Raw genomic sequence first — 17,821 nt, 5'->3', positions numbered from 1 at the left:
AGTTTGGAGGTTCCTCAGAAAATTGGACATTGCACTACCTGAGGACCCAGTTATCCCTCTTCTGGGCATATACCCAAAAGATGCTCCAACATATGACAGATCCCTACAATTATGGGTAAAATAATATGTCATTAATAGTCAACATAGTGTTTGTTATTGTGTTCAGTACTGATTAATATTGTGAACATTTGGCAAACTAATAAAGAAACATTCTCTTATGCTCTGTATAATTATAAGTTTTTATTGAAACAGTGGTGTTAGATACAATTTTCATCTTATGGAGTAGAAATTAATTCAATAAGAAGGGGGTTGGTTGCTTGAGTGGTTTTCATTCTACTATTGCATAAGTGTGCACATCTTTCAAGCTCACAGTTTTTAGTTCACAGGATATGACTGACAATTACTTTTCTCCTCGTTGGTCTTCATAGGTTCTTCTAGCACTTAACAAGGAAGCCCTTAGGATTGAGACTTCTTGATAGGTAGCAAGCTCATTTTCTTTTGTTATATGATTAACTTGAGTCTTCACCAATAAGGCCTTACTGCCATTTATGCAGTGTATCCAATAGACAACATCTCCAAAGGAAGTAATGAATTCCTGACATTGGGCTTTTCATTGGTTATCCTCTGATAGTAGGGCATTGTTTCTCTGTAGTAGCATAACTCCAGTTTAACTCTTTTTTATATATGTGTGTAGGTAACCTTAGAAAGCCTCAACAGTAGTAGATTTCCGTGTTATGTTTTTGGAAAATTATTAGTTTTTTTTAGCATGTTTTCTTTATATTCTCTGCCTTTCTTTTTTTTCACCCTAATTTATACCTTCTAATCTCACATTTCTCTTTTAACCTTTTATATGTGTGCTTCTTACATTTCTTCTTTTCTAGCCATTAGGAAGATTCTGATCTCCATGAGTATTCCAAATGAAGTAAATATTATTTATATTTAAAATAAGAGTCTGAATTATTTCTGAAATATTTCATCTGTCTATGTAATTGTGGATTCTACTGTAGCATAGGTGATCAGTTAGAGATGGGTCATGATTGGTATTTGTGTTATAATTTTGTGTATTTTGTATCTTAGAAAGAATGAACTTTTCCTTAAAATTTATTTCTATTCTTTGTACTCTGTGAATATTCTTAACGGAATATGTGCATGAAATTCCATTATGAATATTAGTGAAACTTAATGAAGTGGAGCGGTTGAGTTGATCCTTATTGGCTATGTACCAATAGGCCCAAGTGTGGGAATATATGCTGACCAACAAGTTAACTAAATACAATGAAAACCTGTGTCACACTTTGAGTTCAGTGAACATTCTGGGACTTGGTGAACTTCCTGAAAAGAAGGATTACAAATATAAGTTTCACCGCACACTGTAATTTGGCTGAGCAATGTAGATTTAGGATTGAGCCTTCTTGATAAGGAGCAAGTTAATTTTCCTTTGTTCTATGATTAACTTAATTAAGTTTTCACCCATAAGGTCTTACTATCAATTTCTGGAGTGTATCCAATAGACAACATTTCCAAAGGAAGTAATGCATTCTTGACATTGGGCTTTTTATTGGTTATCCTCTGATATCTAGTAGGGCATTGTTTCTCTGTATTAGCATAACTCCAGTTTAACTAATTTTTATATGTGTGTATATATAAAGCCAGAATTAAAATTACCTCTTCAACAATGGAATATGGATTCCTATTTGGTCTTTCAATGAGTACGGAGAATGCAAACGTCAACCCCTAAGCTCCCAGCTATTTGGGATTACTGGATTCCAAATTCAGGTTTCTCCGGTGCAATTTGGCCCACTAAAGTTGTTAGGGTCCTTGATTTGCTGAAGAATGGTAATCCAGACTCAAATAGTATCCAAAGGCAAAGAACGCTTATTCTGCAGAAATCACTAGCATGCTGGGATCTGTGTGAAATTGGAGATACTGAGTGAGATTGCATGCTTACTTACTTTGAAAACCTGTTAGGGGAAGTCCAGGGAGGAGTGAGTGACCTCTTTCCTGATTTATCGTGATTAGTTGGCTCTACTTCAAGTGGTATGGATGTGTTTGGGATTGATCAATGCTCTGGGCAATTTTTGAGGACTTTGTAGAACTGATTATTCTGATTATTTCCAGAGCTGATTATTTTTGGTTCAAGCTTGGTTAAGGCTAGGAGGTGGGGAAGCTCTTGGCAGTTCCTGATTGGCCACCGCAAGAGGTGCTTCCTCCCACCCTGTGAATTTGACTCGATTCAGACTTGTCTAGTATTAGTAAACATAAGCTTAGGCCTAGTCCTTAAACTACCAGTTTGGATCCTTTCATGAAATCTGTGTAACTGAGCTTCTGGCTTGGCTCTCTCATTGCCTCTCAAAGTGGATATTATAATGTGCACAGTCCTATATGAATCTATAGGTGTTGTGCATGTGTGAGGTCACCTCCCCCTGTAGTCTTACAGCGTCATTTGCAAAAGTAGAACAAATATTAATGTTTTATCAAGGTGAAACAGGTAAGAAGCAACGTTGCCTTCTTACCAGCACAGATGTTTAAATATTTAGATATCATTTTTCCTGAAAACATTTCAGGAAGGGGATTATAGAGGTAGGAATTATTAGAAATGCAATGGAAATTAAAATCTGTTAAACTCATGGAGTGATTTGTTGTATAGGTTAATTTGTATTTTTCCTGAAGAATGCAAGGTGTAACTTTTTTCAAAACGGGAGTTTGTACTCACATTATAGAAGAAAGTACAGAAAGAACAATAGACTAGGGGTACAGATCTTGAGAAATTTTGGAATGTGCTGATTTTGAAGTGAAATAGGACACATAGCTGAAGATTTGAAGGATACAGCTGTATGCATGAGTCAGAAATTTGGGTGAGAGGTTTGGGATGTGGGAGAAAAATCATCTGCCATCAGCACATCACTATTTTATTGACCCATCTGGAATTCAGTGATGTACAATCCAAAATGGTTTTATTTTTATCCAATTATTGCCTTTGAGAAAGAAAAGAAGTAGCCCCCTCAGCTGTCAGCTGAGAGCTGACCTTGCATTAACAGCCAGGGCAAAGTGTTGTACTGAAAAATACCATCTTACAGAATACTAATATTAGACAAGGACATTCTATGACAATGATAGAGTGAGACAGAAACCAGCTCCCTCTTTGCTCATGTCTGAGAAACAACAAATATAACAGTGTCTGTACTAGAAAAATGAACAAAACCCCCTCTGTCCAGGATAACAAAAGTGCTAGCCATTCTCTTATTTTCCAGAGATTCATTCCATTTGGAGCATATTGTCTAAGAGGTACATCCAGCTACTACCACAATTATATAGTTTCTTACTCTATGATTCCTATATTGCCTTCTTCTAGGATATTAGGAATAAATGTCAGACTTCCTCTGTTAGCAAAAGTAAACATATTTACAAAGCCCTCATAAACATGGCCACACTTGTTCAGGAAGAATGCCTTTCTGCCATTCTGTATTCCCTATTTACAAGATCCACACAGAGATAATTCAAGGGCTAGTTTCAATTCCTGAATGGACTTCATTCTTGAAGGGAAGTTCTAGATCTTAAATATGGCCATTTTCTTAACAATATTACAAATTTATATAAAGAATTGTGAGATATTTTAATTCACACATAAAGTACACTTATCAGATTGGTGATATGTTATTTGTACTTCTTAAAAGCATAATAGTAGTTAAACATAAGCAGAGAGGTTGCCTAAGATTAGAGAAACAGAATAAGTATTAATCTAGGAACTCAAGAAATTAAAGAATAGATGTAGTAAGAATGGGAAAATCGAAAGAAATATGGAAAATTGTCATCATGCCAAGGAAGCTAAAGAATAAACTGTTTTAAGGTAAGACATCTTCACAATATTCAAATTCAAGATAAAACTTTGGACATTAATGAGAACTATTGGAATGCGAGTGATTTAAATGGGTGTATGAAAATAATGGCGGAAAGATCCATTGGAACAGGAGAAGCAGAAGTACATACGTAGAATAGTTAGTTAAGTGAAAGAGTATGGACAACAAAGTCACAATATTTCAATTTAAGTCTGCATTGAATGTGTGCTACTTTCTTATGATATGAAAAGAAATCTGATGCTCTTTCTAGTAACTGAGAAAGGAAAAGTAAATATTTGGCTTATTTGGAAATTGATATTATAAAAGGACCAGTTAGTAAAATAAAAATTTTGCGAAAAGGAGAAAAGATGGAAGGTTAAATGTTCAAGCATAACCCATCTTTAGATGGATAAAGAAATATAATTATATATCAAGAATGAATGAAGATGCTAAAAACATACAGTTTTCAATTTTCTAAATAAAAAAGGATTCTAGAATGGCTGCCTTCTGAGAGGCTCCACCCAGCTGAATCAGACCCATGCAGTGACTCACAGTAAAACTGTGGAGTGAGCTTGGGGACACTTTTGTAAGAATATGGGGAAGTGTTGTAGCCCTGAAGGGGATAGGAACTATACAAGAAGATCATCAGAATGAACTAAACTGGACCTTTGGGGCTATCTGAGATTCAACCACCAACCAAAAAGAATAAACAGGCTGGACCTAGGAGGCCTCCTTACACAAGCAGATATGGCAGTTTGATCTTCATGTGGGTCCTGAACAACTGGAGCAGGTCATATCCCAAATGCTGTTCCCTGTACATGAGATATGTTGGCTTATCTGGCATCAACAGGGAAAGGGACACCTAGCTCTATAGAGACTTGCTGTACCAAGTTGGGGATACCCAGGGTACTCTCACATCCTCAGAAGGGGACAGGGGATGGGAGAAGGATTGTGGGAGGGCTGACTAGGAGTGCGGCAGTAAGCTGGAAGTAAAGTGAATAAGTAAAACAAATATATAAATAGAAAAGACTCCTCCCTATTTATTGGTAAATGAGTTAAAGATAATGAATGAGAAACTTTAAAAACATGTCATAAATGTAAGACAAATATGTTCTGATGGTAGAAAGTTAAAGAAATGATAGATGGTACTGCTGCAAGAAGGAAAATCGAGGTTAGATTGTGTCCAAAGGAAAGACAGGGACAAAAAATGGAACAGAGACTGAATGAAAACCCATCAGAGGCCGCCTCACCTAGGGATCCATCTCACTTGCAGACACCAAACTGACACTATTACTAATGTCAAGAAGTGCTTACTTGACAGGAGCCTGATATAGTTCTCCCTGAGAAGTTCTTCCAGCACCTGACAGATGCAGACACTCACAGCCAACCATTGGGCTGAGCCCAGGGACACCAATGGAAGAGCTAGAGAAAGGTCTGAAGGAACTGAAGGGTATTACAACCCAATCAGAAGAACAATATATACTAACCAGACCCTTCAGAATTTCCAGAGACTAAACCACAAATCAAAGAGAATACATGGAGGGATCCAGGACTCCATATACATATGTAGCAGAGGATGGCCTCGTATGACATCTATGGTAGGGAGGAAGACTTGAAGTTCAGCACAGGGGATGCTAAAGGGGTGAGGCAGGAGTGGGAGAATGGGTGCAGGAGCACCCTTGGACCCTTGGAGAAGCAAAGGAGAAGGGGGGAAGGGAGAGTGGATAGGGGTGGTAGAGAAGGGGTAACTGGGAAAGAGGATACTATTTGAAATGTAACCAAATAAAATGATTAATTAAAAAAATAAGTGGGAATTTTGAAGGAGGTCAAATATAGGGAATTCCATGAAGGAAAAGAGGGAAAAAGAGACATTGTCAGAACAAATGTACCAATAGAACACACAGTGATGGAAGGAGGAATATTGAGTATTCCTGAGCATATAATATATAACCTTGGTCGAATCACAGATGAAGAAATATAATGTAACATTTTGAGACACTAGCTTTTATGAAATTCTACAGTTTTTTGTTCATGATACATGTGAGCCTTATGAAAAATTTAATGTTTAACCAAATAGCATTGTTTCTGCCTTTTTTAAATAAATTTTAATTATATATTTCTTTACTTATATATCAAAGGTTATTCCCCTTCCTGGTTTTCTGTCCAGAAGCCCCCATTCCCTCGTCTCCCTTTCCCCTCCCCATACGGGTATTCCCCATATACATCCCCCTTATTGTCCTCACCCACATTCCCCTGCACTGGGAGTCCAACCATGGCAAGACCAAGGGCTTTCCCTTCTACTGGTGCCCCAACAAGGCTATTCTCTGCTACATATGCAGTTGGAGCCCTGGGTCAGTCCATGTAGTCTTTCAGTAGTGGTTTAGTCCCTGGAAGCTCTGGTTGGTTGGCATTGTTGTTTGTACGGGATTGCAAGCTCCTTCAACTCTTTCAATACTTCCTCTAATTCCCCCTAAGGGGGTTCCTATTCTCAGTTCAGTGGTTTGCTGCTAGCATTGACCTCTGTATTGGACGTGCTCTGGATGTGTCTCTCAGGAGAGATCTATATCCAGTCCCTTTCCACATACATTTTTAGCTTCATCAATCTTACTTACTTTTGGTGGCTGTATATATTTGGGCCACATGTGGGTCAGGCTCTGAATGGCCATTCCTTGAGTCACTGCTGTAAACTTTGCTTCCAAATCCGCAGCTATAAATATTTTTCCTTCTTTTAAGAAGGAGTGGGAACATCTGCATTTTGGTCATCCTTCTTCTTGAGCTTCCTGTGGTCTATAAATTGCATCTTGTGTGATTTGAGCATTTTGGCCAATATCCACTTATCAATGAGTGCATACTATGTGTTTTTCTGTGATTGAGTAACCTCACTAAGGATGATATTTTCTAGTTCATTCCATCTGCCTATGAATTTCATGAAGTCATTGTTTTTGATAGCTGAGTAGTACTTCATTGTGTAGATGTACCACATTTTTTAAATCCATTTCACTGTTGAAGGGCATCTGTTCTTTCCAGCTTCTGGCTATTATAAATAAGGCTGCTATGAACATAGTGGAGCATGTGTCTTTGTTTTTTGTTGGGGCATTTTTTTGGGTATATGCCCAAGAGAGTTTTAGCTGGGTCCTCAGGTAGTGTAATGTCCAATTTTCTGAGGAACCTCCAGATTGATTTCCAGAGTGGTTGTACCAGTTTGCAATCCCACCAACAATGAGGGAGTGTTCAACTTTCTCCACATCCCCACCAGCATCTGCTGTCACCTGAGTTTTTTGTTTTAGCCATTCTGACTTGTGTGAGGTGGAATCTCAGGGTTGTTTTGATTTGCATTTCCCTGATGACTAAGGATGGTTGTTGGGCCCTCCATTATTGATGTTAATATTATGGTTAGAATTAAGTATGACTGGGTTCATGGAAAATCCCCAGCCAGCTGCAGAAGTCTAATACAAATCAGGTGGCCAGGATGCATAATGATATGATAAAGTTCTGACCTTGCTGAGAAATACATCTGATGTCAAGATACCCAATGTGATGACCTGTAACCTTTCTGAAAAGCCAACATCCTGTTGACTTCATCTGATCACATGAATACAGTGTCCTTGGACTGAATAAATGCTTCCAACTTGCCCCCTCTCTTTGTTACCTCTCTTATGGTATAAATTCAGACTTGGGAAAAAATAAAATTGTCGCCTTGATCAGACTCTTGTCTTGGCGTCCTTCTTCAAGTCTCTTGTCCCCATTTTCTTCCAGGTACCCTTAGTGCCCTTGTTGATAAATGGCGTCCAATGTGGAGCTGTTTGGAGGTCTCCTGGAGGACAACATCATCCCCAGTCAATAGACAGTCCTGTCTTCCTTCTTCTTCAGAGCCTTTGCCCCCCCCCCGACTTTTGGCTACCATGGACTGCCTAACCTTGGTTCAGATGCTTGGTGTGTTTCTCCCTGGAAGACGCAGATCTCAGTGGTGAGTGATGGGACAAGCATTCTACAGTCAGCTTTTGTGACAGGACTCAGGGAATCACTCAGGATGGGAGCAAAAGCGTTAAGAAAAATGATTTAAAGAAATTCTTAGACTTTGTAAGAAATATTTGTCCATGATTCCCCCAGGAGGGAACAATTGATACAAAAAGATAGTGCAGAGTAAGTTATTGTTTTATGGGCCAGCTAACCCTGTTGCTGAAGTCTGCCCTCTGTAATGAATAAGAGTTCCCCCTGCATGGAAGAGCAACCCCAGGTACGTGGAGTAAAAAACCCTCATGTTATTGCAGCAGTCACTTTGTCAATCTGTGCTCTGTGGGTGGCGCTCCTGAGGTAAGGCCACAATGGGGTCTTACAACATTTTGGTGCATCAGCCAGGAAGTGCACTCCTCTCAGACCACAATTGGTGAGGAGATCGGAGGTAAGCTCAAGCAAATCTGTTTTGTGTTCTGTGTTATTTTCTGTTTTGTCTCTGTGTCATGTTGTCTCATCTTTGTTTCATGTTGTCTTGTGTTGTCCGTGTCTTCTGTCTGAAGGGTTCGAGTCCCTTCAGAGGGGGTTCAAGTGCCCCCTAGAGAGGGGTTAGAGTCCCCTCGGTGGTTGTTGTGGGTCCCGTGAAGGGCTTATGTCTGTGACAGGCAGATGTGTTAGTTGTCACAGGCCACAGGCCCTAAAGGATATTCTAGGAGGAGAAATGAATCTAGAGGACACTCTAGATTCCCATTGGGAGGTGGGATCAGATGGTCCTCCTCACCCCAGAAGCAGCTAAGGTTAAGCTGCAGTTTGGGCCAGGTATTGAAAAGTATCAGGCATCTGTTAGGACGCCTTGTCTCGGTCTTGTTTAGTTTGTTTTCTGTGATATTGTCATGTCTTTGTGACTTTTGTTTCATTTTTGGACTTGGACTGACGACTGTGTTTGAAATCATGGAACTGTTTGTTTTGTTTGTCAAAGACTTTTACTTGGTCCTTTTGGTGCTTAACTTGGATATAATTTGCTTGACAGAAATTGTTTTCTGCCATGGAGTTTTGTCTTTGTCTCTTGAGTCTCCTCCCCAAGGAAAGATGCCCCTCCCTTTGCTCCCCTTGCCCAATCTAGCTACTGTTAACACTTCATCACATGTGTATGAAGGACTCCAGGTTAGCGAGTGATCCTGTGTGAAGCAGGCATTAACAAGAACCTGAAAGCTTTGCCTTGGATCGTGAAGAAAGGATCTCCCTCCTGCTTAGACATTCACAGCTTCTAAAGAAGAGACAGCACGGAGTAGGGAAATGTGGGGCTAAGGGTGGCAGGCACACAGGCCTGCTAGCAAGCAAGCTGCAGGTTGCATGTGGGCAGCGGTGCAGCTCAGGCAGAGCCGGTACGAGAGAAGTTTCAAGGTGATGAGGCCAGCCAGGGCTGATTCTTTGACAGCAAAAAGATGGTGGATAGTTAGTGATTATATTAAAGACTATTATGAGACTTTTGGCCCTGAAAAAAATTCCAGTAGCTGCCTTCAGTGGCCAGACCTTCAACACTTGCTCATAGAAGGAGAGTGTTCATTAAGAGAAGTTCTTTGAGGGAGCCTGCCTTATCTTCTGGCCCTATTCCAAGAGAGGAGTTGATCTCCAGCATTAAGTCACCTTCCCCACTAGTCATCTTTGACATAGAGAGTGCCTCTGATCCTATCCCTGCAACAGTCAGTTCCTGCCCCTGTCATCAAAATGCCCCAGGTTGGAGGGCAGAGGAGCCCAAAAGTAGTTTCAGAAAGAGTCTGCAGCAGACTGTGAGTAACTTTTTTTGCAAGACAGAATTTGGAACAGGCTTTGGCTATGTTTACTCTGCGATGATAACAGGAGAAAGTCTTGGCATGGGCTCTTCAGCCTACTCCAACTGAAGGCTGTGGCCAAGGTCAGGAACAATGTTTTCTTTTCCATGGCCCTCTAACCCAGTGAGACAGCTTAGTGAAGGGCTAATACTGCAGTCCTAGAATTCAGAGGCGTGGAGAGGGCTGTAGTTCTATTAAAGGTCAGTATTCCAGTGTTAGCAATCTCTTTATTGGTTGAAAGAGGCAGGAAGCCCAACTCAGTTGTGACCCCTGCCTCAGGAATGGCAGCAGAAAGAGTCCTTATAACCAGTTATCTTTTTTTTTTCCTTTTTTTTTTTTTTTTTTTTTTTTTTGGAGCTGGGGCCAAACCCAGGGCCTTGTGCTTGCTAGGCAAGCGCTCTACCACTGAGCTAAATCCCCAACCTTATAACCAGTTATCTTTGACTATAACTTGTTTTCTGATAGCTGAGGCTTTAATCGGATCACACACCCTGGGGAAGCCTAACTTCAACACTCTAGAGACTCAAATGCTATTTACTCCTGGTCTCTTGACTCAAGGTCACCAGGAATGTCTGACAGTCTGGAAGAAACTTCCTCCCTAATTTGGACAAGCCATACAACTCTTTTTTCAGTCATTTGGCATCTAGCACCCAGGTCCAAACCATCTCTCCATCCTTTTGTTACCAGTTCTTACTGGAAGTCTAGTGATGTTTGGGTCTCTTGAGAGGCATAGCCACCGAGCTGACACTGAAGGGAGGTACTCCTTAAGGGAGAATCTAAGTCCAGAGAGACAGCCAGTAAAAGATTCTATCTGCCTCTCTGCTTCCTTTTCTGTTTTATAGGCACAAAGGTTGTGCTCGTTTTGCACTGGCCTTTTTGTCCCAAGAAAGCTTCCTCATTTAGCTGTGTGACTGAATGCTACTTGTCACCTGATCTGGTTGTTCCACCCGGCCACCCCCTAGCTTCCTTGCCTGGCCCCTTTCCCATGTTCTTAAGAACTTTATCACCCAATACACCATGTTGTTTGACTTATAATACCTCCCATCCTACTAATATACATGTCCCAGATTCCCATTGTGAAGGTTCTAATTCTAAAACAAGGGAATGGTGCATCCCCCTAAATATTAAATTTACCTCCATTGTTTGTAACCTTGATTGGATACGTGGATATACTTGGGGCCTTAGAATGTTTCAATCAGGTGCCAATACAGGGATAATATTTACCATAAAATTGTTAAAAGAGCCTGTATGTTCCTACTCCCTGGCTTCTGGGCACTCATCCTAAGAAGGAACCTATGGTGGCGCTGAACACAGAGCAAAGCAAACACATGACTTCATCTACAGCCTGCATTCCACCAAGAGGAGCTGCTTGCCCCAAGAGCTGCACCACTTCGAGAACATTGCCATCATACAAGAAAAATTGGAAGCTCTACCACCCACTCTAGGACAGCTGACATACGTATTCTTCTACAATGTGATACCTTTCATAGGATTTGGCTTTTTGGATAATGCAATTATGATTGTCGCAGGAAGCCAGATTGAATTGTCTATTGGAATTATTTTGGGAATTTCAACAATGACAGTCAACATGTTATCTTTTCCTTCTATGTATCAACTTATGTATTTTTTAACTTTCAGTCATTGATGCTGTACTGTACTGACATGGGGTTTGCTTATTTCTTACATAACATGCACGGGATACCTATTAAAGTCTTTAATTTTTTCCTGATGGTTATAATTTAATGCTGAGGTTTCTCCAAATTATTTAAAATGTTTAATATCAGATAAAATTGTAATTCTCTGCCTGGTGAAATCCCTTCTGTGATATTTCATGGTAAATATTTACAATCATATAAATTCATTCCATTTTTAAACTTACACATCTATCAAATATGAAGCATTGTTTTAAGTGTATCTGACTATTTTAATTTTGACCCACACTGTCTTTGAGGGTCAGAGGTTAATCAGAAAGAACAATTGTCTGGCCCTTCTTTTACATAAACCATACATGCTAACAAGTATACTTATTTCTGATTGGCTTTTTACCCTTAATTTTCCAACTTTGAGCAATCACACTGAATTCTGGTTTGTAAGAGAAAGGCATTGCTTGGATACTTCTTGTGTCTTAGAATATGATTAAAGAGAACATGAAAAAAGCCAGAGAATGCTTGGAAAAGAGAAAATGAGGAAGAGAAAAAGTGGAGAGCTGATATCAAAATTGGTTTTCTACCTCCCCTTGGTTGTCTACCCTGCTTCCCTCTCTGTTCGGCCCCCTAGTAGGCCTTCTTTTGGTTATATCTTCTGGACCTTGGGCATTTAATCATTTTTCCAGCTTTATTAAACAACAGGTAGCTAATATAACAGCAAAACCTATTCAGGTATATTATCATAGGCTAGCTATGGAGGATGCCTTTAATGAGGGCCAAGCTCACCTACACATCTCCTAGCCCAGGCAAGGAAATTTTTGTCCTTTAGCCAAATGAGGCCAAGATTTTTTTTTTTTTTTATTAACTTGAGTGTTTCTTATTTACATTTCGAGTGTTATTCCCTTTCCCGGTTTCCAGGCAAACATCCCCCTAATCCCTCCCCCTCCCCTTCTTTATGGGTGTTCCCCTCCCCACCCTCCCCCCATTACTGCCCTCCCCCCAACAATCACGTTCACTGGGGGTTCAGTCTTAGCAGGACCAAGGGCTTCCCCTTCCACTGGTGATCTTACTAGAATATTCATTGCTACCTATGAGGTCAGAGTCCAGGGTCAGTCCATGTATAGTCTTTAGGTAGTGGCTTAGTCCCTGGAAGCTCTGGTTGATTGGCATTGTTGTTCATAAGGGGTCTCAAGCCCCTTCAAGCTCTTCCACTCCTTTCTCTGATTCCTTCAACAGGGGTCCCGTTCTCAGTTCAGTGGTTTGCTGCTGGCATTCGCCCCTGTATTTGCTGTATTCTGGCTGTGTCTCTCAGGAGCGATATACATCCGGCTCCTGTCGGCCTGCACTTCTTTGCTGCATTCATCTTGTCTAATTGGATGGCTGTATATGTATGGGCCACATGTGGGGCAGGCTATGAATGGTGTTCCTTCTGTGTCTGTTTTAATCTTTGCCTCTCTATTCCCTGCCAAGGGTATTCTTGTTCCCCTTTTAAAGAAGGAGTGAAGCATTCACATTTTGATCATCTGTCTTGAGTTTCATTTGTTCTAGGCATCTAGGGTAATTCAAGCATTTGGGCTAATAGCCACTTATCAGTGAGTGCATACCATGTATGTCTTTCTGTGTTTGGGTTAGCTCACTCAGGATGATATTTTCCAGTTCCAACCATTTGCCTACGAATTTCATAAAGTCGTTGTTTTTGATAGCTGAGTAATATTCCATTGTGTAGATGTACCACATTTTCTGTATCCATTCCTCTGTTGAAGGGCATCTGGGTTCTTTCCAGCTTCTGGCTATTATAAATAAGGCTGCAATGAACATAGTGGAGCACGTGTCTTTTTTATATGTTGGGGCATCTTTTGGGTATATGCCCAAGATTTTTTTCTGCCTGCTGTCCTGATGCCTTTGCTGAAACATCAATGAATTGTCACCCCTGCGTGGTGAGCTGGATAGTCAATGACGGGTAAGAGAGTGATATATTCAGGAACAAAGGGCCTAAGACAGGAGGGCCACCATTAGCTGTTGCCTTATCCCATGATGGAACCTGGCCATGAGATTCTCTTTGCCATGTGACAAATATCACTCCAACTTCAGTCAGACGCAGTTCCCGAGGGGCACATTCCAGGACAGCATGGCCATTTGGTCGCTTTTTCATTTGATTATAAGAAAGGGGGAGATGTTGGGAGCAATGCCCTTGAAACCCTCCAAAAATGATATTAATACTATGGTTAGAGTTAAGTATGACTGGGTTCATGGAAAATCTCCAGCCAGCTGCAGAAGACTAAAGTAAATCTGGTGGTCAGGATGAATAATGATATGATAAAGTTCTGACCTTGCTGAGAGATACATCTGACATTAAGATACCCAATGTAATGACCTGTAACCTTTCTGAAAAACCAACGTCCTGTTGACATCAGCTGGCCAAATGAATACTGGGTCCTTGTTTAAATGTTCTACACTTCCCTCCCTCTCTCTGTTACCCCTATTACGGTATAAATTCAGACTTGGGAAAAAATAAAATTGTCGCCTTGATCAGACTCCTGTCTTGGCATCCTTCTTCCCATCTCTTGTCCCCCATTCTCTTCCAGGTACCCTCAGCACCCTGTTGACAGATGTTGACCATTTCCTTGGTGCTTTTTGGCCGTTTGATAATCCTCAGCTGAAAATGTTTTGTTTAACTCTGTACCCCATTTTTTTATCTTTATTAACTTGAGTATTTTTTATTTACATTTCGATTGTCATTCTCTTTCCCGGTTTCTGGGCCAACATCCCCCTAACCCCCCCTCCCCCTCTCTATAGGTGTTCCCCTCCCCATTCTTCTCCCATTACCGCCCTCCCCCCAACAATCACATTCACTGGGAGTTCAGTCTTGGCAGGACCAAGGGCTTCCCCTTCCACTGGTGCTCTTCCTAGGCTATTCATTGCTACCTATGAGGTTAGAGCCCAGGGTCAGTCCATGTATAGTCTTTGGGTAGTGGCTTAGTCCCTGGAAGCTCTGGTTGGTTGGCATGGTTGTTCATATGGGGTCTCAAGCCCGTTCAAGCTCTTCCAGTCCTTTCTCTGATTCCTTCAACGGGAGTCCCATTCTCAGTTCAGTGGTTTGCTGCTGGCATTCGCCTATGTATTTGTTGTAAAATGGCTGTGTCTCTCAGGAGAGATCTACATCCGGTTCTTGTCAGCCTGCACTTCTTTGCTTCATCCATCTTGTCTAATTGGGTGGCTTTATATGTATGGGCCACATGTGGGGCAGGCTCTGAATGGGTGTTCCTTCTGTGTCTGTTTTAAACTTTGCCTCCCTATTCCCTGCCAATGGTATTCTTGTTCCCCTTTTAAAGAAGGAGTGAAGCATTCACATTTTGGTCATCCCTCTTGAGTTTCATGTGTTCTAGGGATCTAGGGTAATTCAAGCATTTGGGCTAATAGCCACTTATCAATGAGTGCATACCATGTGCGTTTTTCTGTGATTGGGTTAGCTCACTCAGGATGATATTTTCCAGTTCCAACCATTTGCCTACGAATTTCATAAAGTCATTGTTTTTGATAGCTGAGTAATATTCCATTGTGTAGATGTACCACATTTTCTGTATCCATTCCTCTGTTGAAGGGCATCTGGGTTCTTTCCAGCTTCTGGCTATTATAAATAAGGCTGCAATGAACATAGTGGAGCACGTGTCTTTTTTATATGTTGGGGCATCTTTTGGGTATATGCCCAAGAGAGGTATAGCTGGATCCTCAGGCAGTTCAATGTCCAATTTTCTGAGGAACCTCCAGACTGATTTCCAGAATGGTTGTACCAGTTTGCATTCCCACCAACAATGGAGGAGTGTTCTTCTTTCTCCGCATCCTTGCCAGCATCTGCTGTCACCTGAGTTTTTGATCTTAGCCATTCTTACTGGTGTGAGGTGAAATTTCAGGGTTGTTTTGATTTGCATTTCCCTAATGACTAGCATGTTGAACATTTCTTTAGGTGTTTCTCAGCCATTCGGCATTCCTCCGCTGTGAATCCTTTGTTTAGCTCTGAACCCCATTTTTTATTAGGGTTATTTGTTTCCCTGCGGTCTAACTTCTTGAGTTCTTTGTATATTTTGGATACAAGCCCTGTGTCTGTTGTAGGATTGGTAAAGAACTTTTCCCAATCTGTTGGTTGCTGCTTTGACCTAACCTCAATGTCCTTTGCCTTACAGAAGCTTGGCAGTTATATGAGATCCCATTTGTTGATTCCTGATCTTAGAGGATAAGTCACTGGTGTTTTTTTCAGGAAATTTTCTCTAGTGCCCATGTGTTTGAGATGCTTCCCCACTTTTTCTTCTATTAGTTTGAATGTATCTGGTTTGATGTGGAGGTCCTTGATCCACTTGGATTTAAACTTTGTAGAGGGTGATAAGCATGGATCGATCTGCATTCTTCTACATGTTGACCTCCAGGTGAACCAGCACTATTTGCTGAAAATACTATCTTTTTTCCATTGGATGGTTTTGGCTCCTTTGTGAATAATCAAGTGACCATAGGTCTGTTGGTTCATTTCTGGGTCTCCATCATTATCAAAAAATGTGATTTCAAATCTAAATCTTGCTGTTCTGGTGTGTTTGGACATCCAGTATTTTCTTTGGTGGGAGTACTGGGCTCTGATGATGCCATGTAGTCTTCCAGTCTCTTGATTAGGTTCCTGGACTTGCCTCTAGCCTTTGGGTTGTCTCTGGTGTTTTCTTGTCTTGCTGTTTCTGGGAGTGACTTGGCCCTTCTGTAGGCCTCTGTGTCAGCACTCCTGTAGAACTGTTTTCCTTCATCCTTTCCTGAGAACAGGTGCTCTGCTCTCAGCTGTGTCGTTGGTCCTGGAAACTCTCTTCCAGCTCTAGCGGGTAGGAATCAAAGGGTCCTGCCCCCGATTGCTCATGTAGGTCCTTGCACCCTGGGGGCACAGTTTGCACTATGTGATTTCCTCTTGGGTCTGGACTGTGGGCAGAGGGTATTCTCCTCTGACTTCTTAGGAGTATCCACATTTCTGAGGGTCCAGCTCTCTCCCCCATGGGATTTGGGTACAGGGAGATATTTTGCCGGATCAGTTCTGTCCTGGGCACAGACCAGAACTGTGGGTACCAGCGGCTGTCTATTTCTATATCCCTCTGTCCAGAGGTACTGTGCAGTTTCCCCTTGGACAAGGGATGTGAGCTGAGGTGTGCAGAGGTGGCAGTCTGTCCTGTGGCCTCGGGATGTCTGCACTCCTCTGTTTCTGCCTTAATATGCCTAAAATATGTATAGAATGCCTAAAGAAAATCACTAAACCATCCCAAGGAATGGAAATTATGTATAATTGTCTATTTTTATGTGAGAATGATTACAGAACCAGGCAAGAATATTCAAAGATAGCAGTGTTACTTTGCCAAGTGAGTAAGAAGAGACAGACATGCCAGTTTTTAAGGACTAGGTGCTGCCTCATGCTACTAGCCTCTTGCAGATGGCCACTGGGGATAGCTTTGTGAAGAGAGGGGTCTGAGAGCACATATAAATGAATATATCTCCAAATCATGAGATGCTGTCTTCTCCTTGTATCATTACTATTTTTCAAAGATTATTATCTTGTCTTTTATGTTCATGACCATTTTAATGGAAACTCATAAAAATGTAATGTTTAGAAAATATACAGTGCAGTTTTAAAATACTATTAAAATAGGAAATTTTGATCCTAATTCGACATCATCACATTGAGAAAGCATATTAATTCTCTGCCTTATAAGACAATTTAATGGAAAATATAATGAAAAATCAAATAGCGACAGTTCATCTTGACTTTGGAGCTTCATAACTGAAAGTTATTTTGTATTTTACTGCACTAGAGTCAAAGGACAATAATAAAGAAATTAAGTGAGAGAAAATCAAAAGAAAATAATCTGCTCCCTGGAATTAGCATATACTTAACATATGAAAGCAAAGACATCTTTTATTCTCAGGCACATTAGCTTAATTTCACATGCTAGCTCTCTTTTCTAAATCAAGATACACTTAATGTGTTTTTGCATAATGAGGACTTTTTTTTGTGTGTGTAGTTATACTCAACTTCTGTGTTTTAATTCTTCTTGCTGATGTTTGAGATTGAAACTTGATTTTTTGCCAGTGTTCCACTTTCTAGAGACATGTAATGAATCATTATTTAAACTAAAATCTACTACACCAATCTGCGTTGTATTTGATGGGCTCTGAATAACTATATTTCTAATATAATAATATATTCATGAATGATTAAATTTTTGGATACATATGTTTTTTGATAGCAGATTGATTCTCAAAAAAGGGTAGACAAACTGAAATAAATTTGATGATGACTTGATGAAGAGTTCACTTTGTAGCATAATTGAAATGTGTCTTAAAAAACAATGTAATATTTTAATTAATTCTTTGAAATTTCATATATAAAATTAATTTTCATGTTGAGATCATATTTCTCCTAATTTCACTGAAATCTACCCCAAAGTCCTCCATCTTCTCCCAACTCATGTCCTATAAAAACAATACTGAATTCAATTTGTGATGACCAAGTCTGTGGCACCACATAATAAAA

At 40.5% G+C, this 17,821-nt stretch overlaps 1 long non-coding RNA gene across 8 annotated transcripts in view; it reads right to left on the bottom strand.

The window, feature by feature from the left end:
• The window catches only part of LOC134481503 (uncharacterized), a 133,104-nt gene that overhangs the window by 72,561 nt on the left and 42,722 nt on the right, over positions 1–17,821 (bottom strand). The gene's annotated exons all lie outside the window — the stretch shown is intronic.

The sequence above is a fragment of the Rattus norvegicus genome, chromosome 13 (genome assembly GCF_021556685.1).
Source record: "Rattus norvegicus strain SHRSP/BbbUtx chromosome 13, alternate assembly SHRSP_T2T, whole genome shotgun sequence".
Taxonomy (NCBI): Eukaryota; Metazoa; Chordata; class Mammalia; order Rodentia; family Muridae; genus Rattus; species Rattus norvegicus.
The sequence above is the reverse complement of the archived record's forward strand: the minus strand, read 5'-3'. Positions and strand labels throughout refer to the sequence as shown.